At 37.0% G+C, this 12,416-nt stretch overlaps 1 pseudogene; it reads left to right on the top strand.

The window, feature by feature from the left end:
* The first annotated feature begins 8,658 nt into the window (after positions 1–8,658).
* LOC141816793 (uncharacterized) lies at positions 8,659–11,116 on the top strand (annotated as a pseudogene).
* Positions 11,117–12,416: the final 1,300 nt, after the last annotated feature.

Here is a 12,416-nt window from a genome sequence, read left to right as displayed (position 1 = left end):
TAGATTTTTCTGGATCTTGCTGTAGTATGAGAGAGTGTGATGTGCTTTCATCTCCCTTCTTTTTGCCAAAATGCCATATTTTTATCTGCAATATGCTACTGTTCCTGTAAGCTACCAAAGATATTAGGGTGTGTTTGGCATGGTGGAATAGAATGGAACGAAATTAGAAATAGACTTTAATGAAATGAAAAGGGAATGTTACATTTCTTTGTTTTTGGAATGATCCATTCCTTTCTTTTGTTTGGTTGTGATAATGCAGGTGCTATAACTAGTTGAACGATCCATTCCTTTCTTTTGTTTTCTTGTGATAATGCAGTGCTATAATTAGTTGAATGTTCCATTCTATGTTCGATCCATTTGATTTAAGATTATTTGATTCTTACAGTCAGTGTGACTTAATAGGTTTGCCTAGTTTGTCTGATGTGCCCAATCCAACTTGCTTGTTGGGCACAAATGGCTTGGTCGGTTCACCCACCCAACATGCTCAATTTTGTTGTTCCGTCTAGCTTGGCCAAGTATTATTGACTCGATTAGTTTAACCATTTTTGTTGGCCTGACTTAACTTGCTTTCTTATCTTTGACTCATCAGTCTTAGTGTGACTGGTTTGCCCGACTCCAGCTGTACACTTGACTTGTTTGACCCGACTGGTTTGCTCGGACCATCTAACATGACTTGCTTGCCTCCCTTTTTGGTACACATTCTATTTATCTTCAATTTTGTTTGAAATGATAGCTTGGGAATGGAGATCTCCAGTTGGAATGGAAGGAATGTACGAATCATTTTCATTCCATCCTAGTAAACACACCCTAAATGTTTATCTTTTGATCTCTTACATAACTCCTATATATTTTGATTTAAGAGTCCATTCGTAGAACTTAATGCTGTCTTATATTGTTTTGAGATCTGATCAATGCCATTTACCCAGCACATGCAACCAATCCACAATTCTTGCAGTAAGCAGCTAAGAAAAAGTTAGAGCCACTAGAGATAAATTTTTTTTTTTGAAAATGATGAAACTGATTGTTCTTGAAATGCTTCTTGAACGCTCAACTTCTAGTATTGGTTCTTATGGTTTTATGTATTTTAGACCTTTGAGGGTTAGGAGGTTATAGCAAGTTTAGGTGCTTCCAAGATCGGTTTGGACTCCTATGGATGCATATTTATGTATTTGCAAGCGTTATAGTTCAGATCATTCATCCAATGCATCCTACCATACTCATCTTTTGTATATATATATATGCTAATTCACATGCAACTTCTTTTAGCTTTTGATATTGTATCCGGCAATATTGAACAAATTAACATTTCTTAGGCCTGGCAACAGTTATTGGAGTGAAATATGCATCACCTGGGAATGGTGCGCTGAAGGTTAAGTCATTTGTCTCAGAAGAGTATGCAAATCTTGTCACCCAAGTAGGATTGCATTGACAACCAGCCTTTTTTGGGGGGCATTTGGGTTTATTATCATGTTATCCATCCAATCTTTTTGGTTGGACATGTATGTTTCTCTTTATTGAGGACGTTTATTCTGGACATGGCGTTGCCTTTTGAAGGTAAATCTGATTTAATCTTGATACTCTTGGGTGCATAATGATCAATTTTCTTCATACATTTGTATAAATCCTCAAGAAATGAATGTCGAGGGTTGAAAAATTGCATAGATTGAGCAACGGGTTCGTGCGCGCCTGTGAGCGACACCGCCGATCCACCGCCACTGCCGCCGGCCTCGCCATGCCGTTCGGCTACCTCCGGCCGCTGGCTCGAGGGCAATTGATGCGTCGCTCGTCGGTGCTTCATCCGACGTCGGATTCCAGTCAGATAGTGGTCGGAATCCGGTGTAATTTGATCGGAAACAACCAAATCACGTGGATTTCGACCGAATTGCGGTCGGAGACCGACCGAGGAAGGATCGGCGTGCGACGTCGGCCCGTCCTTAGTCGGATTTCAAATGCAATTCGATCGGAATTCAGCCGTCCTCAGTCGGATTCTGCCCGCAATTCGGTCGGAATCTGGCCCGATCTCTGTCGGCAATGGTGCGGTGGGTGATTTGGCTGTTTTCGACCAAATTATATCGGATTTCGACCACTATCCGATCGGAATCCGACGTCGGACGAAGTGCCAACGAGCGGCATGTCGATCGCATCCGAGCCAACGGCCGGTGGCAGTGGTGGTGGGTCGGCGGTGTTGCTCACGGGCGTGCACGAATCCGTCGCTCAGGATATCAAATATATATATATATATATATATATATATATATATACAGAAATGATCTCCTGAGCGGCTCTTGCGTGCGCGCCTGTGAGCGACGTCCGATCCACCGTCCATCATATGATCGCGCGCAGATCTAACCGTCCAAATGTGGAAATGTATAGTGTTCCTTCACTCCGACCCTCACTGCTGCCGGTCGCCCTCGCCGCGTCGTCCGGGCACGATCGACATGTCATGCATCGATCGACGTCGGTTTCCAGCCGGATTGTGATCAGAATCCGGCACAATTTGGCCAGAACGCGACCGACAGTGGCACACGCGCGTTCCCAACCAAATCACGGTCGGATTCCGACTAAATCGTTGTCTGAGATTGGCCGAGGAAGGACCGATGTGCGCACGCCGATCCTTCCTCGATCGGTCTCCGACCGCGATTTGGCCGAAATCCGACCACGATTTGGCTGGGAACACGCGCGTGCGATTGCCGTCGTGTTCCGGCCAAATTGCGTCGAATTCCGACTACAATCCGATCAGAATCCGACGTTGATCGATGCGCCGTCGAGTGGCGCGTCGACCGTGCCTGGTCCAACAGTCGACGGTGGCCGGACGGGGGCCGGCAGCAGCGAGGGTCGCGCTCACGACCGCGCACATAGGAGGCGTTCAGGAGATCATATATATATATATATATATATATATATATATATATATATATATATATATATATATATATATATATATATATATATATATATATATTCAATTTAAGCAGGGGCGGCTCAAGTCTTCTGGACGCCCAAGGCGAATTTTTTTAAAAAATAATTTTTATTATTTTAAAAAAATTTCTCTCACTCTTTTTTATTCGGACTTGAGACCGACAATGATATATTTAAAAATTTTTAAAAATAAATTTTTTATATAAAATTAAATTTTCTAACTTTTTGATATAAAATTATTAATTAAATTTTTATATTCAAATTTTAATAATAATTTTTTAAAATTAATAATATTACTAAATTATTTAATCTTTTATGAGACATAGTTGAACAAATAAGACTTTATTAATTTTATTAATTTTGAAATTTCTTGATAAAATTTCATCGTAATTAAAATGTGAAAGTAATTTAGTAAATAAAGATGAAATATTCAGAATAAAAAAAATTTAAAATTTTGAGAATAAAAATGAAATATTCAGAATAAAGATGAAATATGAAGATAAATTACAAGTGACATAACAAGTCTAAAATTTTTAATTTTTTCTAATGTGAACTGACAATATTATAAGTTTGTAAGAAGAATTATTGATAAGAAAATAAGAAATTAACAAAAGCATAAAAAAGAAGATTTGATTGAGAAATGAAGAAAACGATACCTTTAGGTCTTAAGATCATCGAAAAATTTGAAAAAAAAATCTTAATTTTGATTGTTCGTCTCCTTGCACCCCTTGTGATGATCTTGGAAATGTCTCGAGGAGAGAAAATAAGTTATCAAATGAGTAAAATGTTTGAAATTGGGCAAAATAGGTTATTAAGTTAATAAGGAAGGAAGGAGAGGAATATAAAGAAATTAGTAAATTAGAATTTTGAGAATTGAAAAATATTAAATATATTAGAATCATGTCAAAATCTTTACGAAATCCAATAATCAGGTCAAATCTTACAAAATCCAATAATCATGTCAAATCTCTACAAAATCCAATAAAAATATTTTAATAATTTTTTATTCTCTCAAAATATATAAACAAATAAATATATAATAATTAATATATTAAAAAAAGTGGGCTCTAATAAAATTGAAGTCCTAGACATATGCTTTAATGATCTATGTCTAAAGCCGACTCTGAATTTAAGATAATATGATATCTGTTTATTTTATTCATGATATAGTATTCAAAAAGGACTGCAAGTGCTTGGTTATCTCGAGAATAAAGAAACGACCTATGAAATATCAATGGGTCAATTTTTAAGTGGATAACCATTTAGACTCATCAAACAGTTGGAATTGCATTATGTTATGAGGTCATTATATTGTCCATACTTTTTGAAATGAAAAGTAAGAAAAAGACGTAAAGGTGTAAAGAAAATGCCAAAATACTTTTAGGGGGTGTTTGGTTGAGGGTTATCTTTGATAACCTTGGTTATCTGTCCAAGGTTATCAATGATAACCTTGTTTGGTTCAGGGTATCAAGGATTCCTAAGTAATATAGTATTACTGCCACGTCATGCCACATCAGCAAAATGGGTTATAAACCCGGAATCTGATAACCTTAGCAATGTAAGGTTTTTCTCAATTTCGGGGTTAATAATAAATTTATCCCTAAAATATCCTTTATACATGTATCAAATTACTTCCCTAAAACCATTTTAACCTAACTCCCGAACCGGGCTCATTTCCACGATCCTTCTTCGTTTCTGTTCTCCGCGAAGCGATCGTGAAGGTGGCGGAGGCGGGCGATGGTGACGTTGGAGGCGGTGAGGGCGAGAAGGAGGGGGCTGCGGCGGACGGAGGCAGCGTAGGGGGAGAGGGAGGAGAAGCAGAGGCCCGGGTAGTGGGTAGCAGGTAGCGGATGGCTTCCGCTTCCGAAGCTCGTGATCGCTCGTCGGTGTCGGTGCCGCTCCCGAAGCTTCGTCCGCTCCTTCTCTCTCTCCCGCTCCTTCCTCCCTTTCGTTGCGACGGAGCCTCTGCCGCCGCGAGAGACGGAGGTGGCGAAGCCACGGAGGAGGCGCTACGGCGGAGGAACGGGAAAGTCGTGGTCGCCTGTCGGCGACGACGACTGCTGCTGGCCGAGGTGTTGCTGACCGAGTTCTTGCTTAGATCTTCGTTCAGCCCTTATCTGGATTTGGGAGGAAAGTTTGGTTTTTGCAAGTCCGTGAGCGAGCTTCCCGACGTGCAAGTCTGTAAGCCTCCTGAGGTCTCAAAAACCTGGATTTTTGCCTTCTAGGGTTTGCTAATCTGAACATACCGCTGCTAGTTCTTGGGTTCTGAAACTAGTTCTTCTTTTATGTTGTCCAAGTTTTAATTTTTTTTTGCCTGTTTCTAGCTCTTTCTTCTCAAATTTGTTTATTTTTTTTCTTGAGAAAGATTATAGTAGCAGAACATCTGTGCTACTATTTGAAATGAGTTTATTTGAAATGAATGCAATGAGTTAAATGTTAATATTTTTATGTGTTCAATCAATTTGTTTTTCAGAATCAATTCCTGAAACTCGAAAGTTAAACAAAAGTCGCACAACAAAACTTGGGAAGAATAATATGTTTGAACAGACTCAAACCTACAAAGTAAAAAAAATTTAATTGTAAAAAAATAATTATAATTGAATTAGGGATAATATAGTAAATGTTAAAATAAGTAATGTATTAAAACCTTCAAACAAACAAGGTTTTATCTCATTACCTAGGATTAAACCAAACAACATTAGGTTATGTTTTATTCTCTATAACCTTGGTTATGTGATTACTTGGTAATCACATAACCAAGGTTATCACGGATGATCCCCAACCAAACGCACCCTTAGAAGTATCTTTGTGCCGGACCTCTACTGGACGCGGTCAAGCACTCACGGTCTAGCTAGATGGAGTCAAATAAATTAAGTTCACTATTTTATTATTATTATTTTCTATTTGAATGAATGAATGAAAGAAAGAAAATATAATTCGCCACAAGTGATAGTGTTAAACAAATGCCAAAAAGAACTTTGGAAATATCTTACGAAGGCATGAAATAAAACCACAAATTGACCTAATCGAGTAGTTACGACCATTAGTGTAGCTAGACGGAATCAAGTTCTACAATGGATGAATTAATCTAGAGATCAAATGGTGGCGACACTCTAGCGTTATTAATTGTTCAAATATTGAACTTTTATTTCTTGAGAAAAAAAATCTGCTTCACACGATGTCCTTAAGGGGTTGGGTATATTGGTAGCCACTCATAAATGACACAAATTGATTTGACTTTACGGTTATATTAAAAAATCATCATTAATCAAAATGTATATAAGGTTCCCTTTAAAATTGCATAACTAATTAAATAACACTTAATTTTAGAATTGAGAATTATTTTTTCATAGATGATCAAATGACCGACTGTGTAGTACTGTTGGATGTCGAATTTTACCTTTTATTGAAGAGAATTAAAAAGAAAAATAAAAAGAGTATCTATGTTCCTATATTGCCTGCTTTAAAATGTATACACTCATAAACAAATATTCCAAAATGAAAACTTTAAAAATGTTCTAATATTAATATAAATTTTAATATATTTTGAAAAAATAATATTTTAAAACTTTTGTATATATATATACACGGGGAAGTAATCTGTGAATACTTAGTGTTAAATTAATTTTTATATTTTTTAAAACTAAGATTTAATATTTAATATTTAAATTAAATAAAATGAAAATTTAAAAAAAATACTACTAAATGCTCATGGATTACTTCTTTTTTACTTTTATTCTGCACACAAAATGAATCTTTTTTACTTTTATATCAGAAAAAAGTCGCAAGGCAACACCACAATTAGTTGATGTGATTAGGTGAAGTAGAGAGGCCGAATTAACGACATTGGCAACAATGTATTAACTATCCATAAAGACTTCTGGTGATGGACCAAGTCAACACCGGGAGCTAATTTAAATTCATGATTAATTTATTTTAAAAAGTCCAATTCTTTCTCTTTACTTTTATCAAAAGAAGAAAAGTGATGTATTAGGTGAAGTAGAGAGGCCGGAGGACATTGACCATGTATTAGACTTCCACTTATCAATCCCGTCGACATTGGAGATAATTTGAATTCAAAATTAATTTATTATAAAAGTTCAATTCTTTCTTTTTACTTTTATCAAAAGGAGCAGAAAAAAAAGGACTATGTGATAATGACTGATATGAAAAGTGAAGTAGAGAGGTCGAAGGACGTTGACAATGCATTAACTATCCAAATAAGGACGTTTACTGATCGACCTCCTCAACACTGGGGGGGGGGGGGGGGGAATTTAAATTGAGGATTGATTTATTAAAACAAGTCCAATTCTTTATCTTTATTTTATCAAAACAAGAAAAAAAAAGTCGTAAGGGTCCGCCACAATGAGTGACTTGATTAGGTGGAGTAGAGAGGTCGAACGTTATTAGTAAGCTTAGTCAAGAATTTTAATTAAGGACGAATTTAATAAATTAAAAAACTAACATAACACATTGTGTATAATAATATTTTTTGAGATTTTAAAAAGTTGAATAATAATTTCATAATTAACTAATATATCTCGCTAAATATATAATACTAAATAATCATTTATCATATCTTTCCTAACCGATTAAGAAATAAAATTTTTATTATTTTTATTAATAAAAATACTTTATTTACTGTTGTAGTTGCAATGAGTAATAAAATTTTAAAAGTAAATATACGAAAGGATATAGTTAATATTTTTTAATTTTTTTAAATATTTCTCTTGATTCATATCTCGTGAAATCCATTGCAGTCATTTGGCTTTACTCAATAAATTTTTATTCAATCTATTAAGTTTGACGATCAATTATACTTTTTAAAATAATTTAAATATCTAAATTTTACATGATTAATTTTAAAAATAAATAGTGTTTTATTTTAATTTATTGACATCTAAAAATATTTATCCCAATATAATTCCCAAGTATTATTTACCATCAGGCATGAGGCATGAATCTTACTGATTTAGCTTGTGATGATCCATTTTTCATTAAAAAAAACAAAAAAAGTAACATCACAAAAAACTTAGCTAGTGCACTTATGGGCCATCTCTCTATAAATAGGACTAAGCAATAGGTTAAAAATCAAAAATCAAACGGATAAAATTAAATAAATCGAATTAATAATTTTCAAAAATAAATTGGTTTTATGATTAAAATTAAATAAATCAAACTAATATAAAATTAATTAATTTGATCGTTTATTAAATTAATTGAACTTTTCTTAATAATAGATTAATTCTTCAGTTGATTATTATTAGACCATCAAATTTATTAGTTGAGTTGCAAGCTAGTATAGCTGATTTCAATCGAATCATTTTAATTGAATTTTAAATTTTAAAATTGAGATTGAAACTATTATTATTTTTTGAAAAAAATAAAAATTTGAATATATTAATCTGAATTAATATTTTTTTTTCTTTAACAAAAAGGTGGAATTCCGCCAACGGACCTACACGGTTGGTTCCACGACTATAGGTGAGGAGATAAATCGAAAAACTGCAGTTGACCAGGATGGAAGAAGGCATTGTCTCAACTTTCGTTAAAATTCGATTTTTACACTTTAATAAGTCTATTTCATCATAACCAACTTATAATTATATACCGAGAAAACATATTTAACATTTTTCTCAGCTCCTATATATAAATGTCCATATGCCTGTTAATTTGCAGCCAACTTAGTTTCATAGAAAATACTTTCCCCCGTTCGAGCAATACTTAGCTTTTAATTCCATGGCGAATAGTCCGACAGCAGCTCCAGCCCCGTTGCAGGCAGGCTGTGAAGAAGACTCGCAAAACGATATCGAAGACATAACAGTGGTCATCACCTGCGCCTGCATGCTGCTCATCTGCCTCTGCTTCATCACTGCGGCCACCAAGCACCGGCTTTGGCACGACAATTCCCCAATCGACAAACTGCACAAGTTCGTCCTTCGCCAGATACTGGACCCGCTGATGGACTTGGCCTCCGTCTATCTGCTCACTGATCCCGCGAAGAACATCTACCTCGTGTGGGGTGTGATCTTGATGATCGCCGATGGCTCTCTCACTTGCACCGCCAATGCCTACACCCTTTCCGACTCCAGGTCCAGCTTCATGAATCTCTTCTTCATCGCGCTGCTTAGCTACCATCTGATCAAGCCTTCCGAGGACATCCACGACGCTGATCACTTTTCTGACTTCGTCATCAACCTGTGGGCGATTTGGGCCGTGATCATTCTGAAGACAGTGGAGAAGTTCTTCAGCTTTTGGGTTGCCAAACGCGCGTACGGAACAGCAGATAGGACCAACTTCATCTCTGACTACATGCGATTTGAACATACGCTGAGCACTGGAACTCCACGATCCCGTCTCCATGCGAGGTTATAAATACATCGTGAGCGGAGAAGACAAAGTATTATTCCAGACAAAGATAACAGATGACCGCCAGGCGGATGTCGACATCGCAAACGCCGTTGAGCAATGAAGTGGTGACGGTGGAGAGGGTATGGGACTGCAGAGATCAGCCGCTCGGACGCAAAATGGACTCAGATGGGAAATTGATGGACGTATGTCTCTCCTTCGCCTTGATGAAGCTGCTGAGAAGAAGGTTTTAGCAATAATCTTAATTTATAACAATTAATCGTACATTAATACAGTTGTTATATCAGACTAATTCAATTTGTAGCCTGCTACAGCTGACTCATGCTTTTGCACGTAGGTTTCTCGATTACACTACTGAGGAACTAAAATCCAAGAGCACGACATTGGTCTTACAGGGGCTCCTTGAGTCAGAGGACAAGAACAGGGCCTTTCGGGTGATCAGGACAGAGTTAGGGTTCTTACAAGACCTCTTCTATTCTCATTATCCCATTATTTTCGGTTGTGGATTTCCGATCTACAATTATCTTCTGTCTCTGTTGCTGTTGGGAGCCACTGGTTTCCTCGCCAAGACAGCTTATTCTGACACCAACCGTCTGGGAGGCAACCATCCTGATCACCTTCCTGATCTTTATATCACTTATGTTCTCGTAGCCATGATCATTGTCATGGAGATCACTGAAACAGCCACTTACTTGCTCTCCGACTGGAACAAAGTGACGTTACTGATCAACTACGTCAAGTTTCCATGGCTCCATGAATCATATTTTATCAACACGGCGCTTCGATTCTTGTGCAAGATAAAGATCAAGCAACCTGTGCGCGATAAGATCGGACAGTACTCGCTCCTTGAACAGTACGGCAAGTTCTCGATCAGAGCGAAGCTGTGCAATAGAAGAGCAACCTGCGGCAACGGGGTCATGAAATTCTGTCATGCATCTGTCAAATTACCCGACGAGGCGAAGAGAATGATCTCGTATCAGCTCAGTCAGTTAAGCCAAGGCCCCCTCTCCAACGGTGAGTCGTCACTGCAGTCGAAATGGGATGGGAGAACTAGGCTGGACCTGCAAACTTCGGTCCAGCACGCAGACGATTCTGCTATGGCACATTGCCACTTGCTTCTGTGAAACAATCAAACCATCGCAGCCGTCGTCGGGAAAGGAAGTCGCCACCGCACTATCGAAGTACTGTGCGTACCTTGTTGTCTTCGTTCCGGATTTGCTGCCCGATCAGGGCAACAGAACAAAAAGAGTCTTAGACAAGGTAGTGAGTGAGATCGACGCCTTCTGGAGGGGGTCAAAGATGAGAGCCAAATGTGGAAGAAGATTGATCTTGAATCGAGAGAAGAGAGCACGATACTGGGGATGGGTGCAGAGTTGGGGAAGACGTTGGTGGAATCCATCAGTGATGAGGACAAGAGATGGAAGGTGTTGGCGGAATTCTGGGCAGAGTACCTCCTGTACCTTGCACCATCCGGCAACGTTGAAGCTCACCAAGAAAGCCTTGGTTCCGGAGGGGAGTTCATTACCCATCTGTGGGTTCTCTTGTATCATGCAGGCGTTCTTGAGCGGCCAGAGATAGCTCCAAACCCCTAACCATGATACATCAGTACACTTGTGTGGTTACTCCACCCTATAAGTGATTGTGAGACGAACAACTAATAATTTGTACCATAGAATATATTTTATGCTTTTAATTGATGAAGTGTGATGTAGAGGTTTTTATTATGTAATATAAATAGTACTGTGTGAGGTTTATCATGTTTCAAAATGACTAGTAATATCTTATGTATTGATCAACTTTTGAAACGAAATTATAAGATTCATATGAATGATTGTATGCTTTGGCTATGAAATTAAGATTCTAATCTTATTGCTAAGGTGCCTATAACTAATAACAAGATGTTCTTATTGGACTTAAAGAATTAAGGATCTATGTGCTTGAAGATTTATATCAAGATCCATCATGGAATTGATATGTGAGGTTTGATCATTTGAATTTTAGAGGATTTAAAAGTTTTGGGAGATCATAAGATGATGAAACGGATTCTAAAAATTGATCATCCTGATTAATTATGTAAAGTATGCTTACTTGATAAACATTTAAGAAAGAGTTTTCCAAAGCAATCCATTTTGAGAGCAACCAAATCTCATCAACTCATTTATGCTGATGTTTGTGGTCCTATCAAGTCTGAATCTCTCGATAAAAGTTATTACTTTGTGATCTTTATTGATGATTTCAATAGAAAGACAAGAATTTATTTTTTGAAGCAAATAATCTGAGGTATTTGATGCATTCATAAAGAAAGTAAATATCAAATTCAAGTATTAAAAATTGATAGAGTTGATGAATTTACATATAATGAATTTAATAGTTTTTGTGAGTTGCATGAGATATATCGGGCTTCGACAGTTTCTAGATTACCGTAGCAAAATAGAGTTGTTGAAAGAAAGAATAGAACAATACTTAATACGACAAAGAGTATATTAAAGTTTAAAGGCATGCTTAAAGAGTTTTGGGCTGAAGTTACGACATGTGTTGTGTATCTTTCAAATTGATCTCCAACAAAGAGCTTGAAGAATGCAACACCTCAAGAAGCATAGAGTGGGTGGAAACCAACTGTGTTACATCTACGAGTATTTAAATCTATTGCATTTGCACATGTCCATGAATAAGAAAGATCCAAGTTAGATGATCAAAGTCAGAAACTTAGTTTCATTGGATAAAGAAGCAGCCGAAGTTCCAATTCTATGAGAAACATAAGGCTTCCTGTGACAGTACCAATTGTAGTAGTTTGGAACAAAACTATTTTTACATATATGCACTTTCATGGTATCCTCATCTCGGAAAGTTTTATTTCGACATTTGCAATGATTGCATAGGCAACGTTGATAGAATTTGTAAATTCTAAGCCGCATGAGTTCTATAAACTAAATTAGAACTTCAAATAGGAAATACAAATTTAATGATCTAGTTTCTACGAATAACATGGTTTAATAATTAAATGCGAAACATAATGTACAAGGAACCTGTTTGTAGGGCCATGTCCTTGTCCTGTAACTCCTTGTGCTTAATCCCTGTGGAAAAAAACAAAGCGGAAGCTAGAGGGAGGTCTTCCAAGGGGAATAGGG

This window comes from Curcuma longa, unplaced genomic scaffold (genome assembly GCF_044706935.1).
Source record: "Curcuma longa cultivar G26 ecotype Majalengka, Jawa Barat unplaced genomic scaffold, ITB_CL_G26_1.1 contig_18213, whole genome shotgun sequence".
Taxonomy (NCBI): domain Eukaryota; kingdom Viridiplantae; phylum Streptophyta; class Magnoliopsida; order Zingiberales; family Zingiberaceae; genus Curcuma; species Curcuma longa.
The sequence above is the reverse complement of the archived record's forward strand: the minus strand, read 5'-3'. Positions and strand labels throughout refer to the sequence as shown.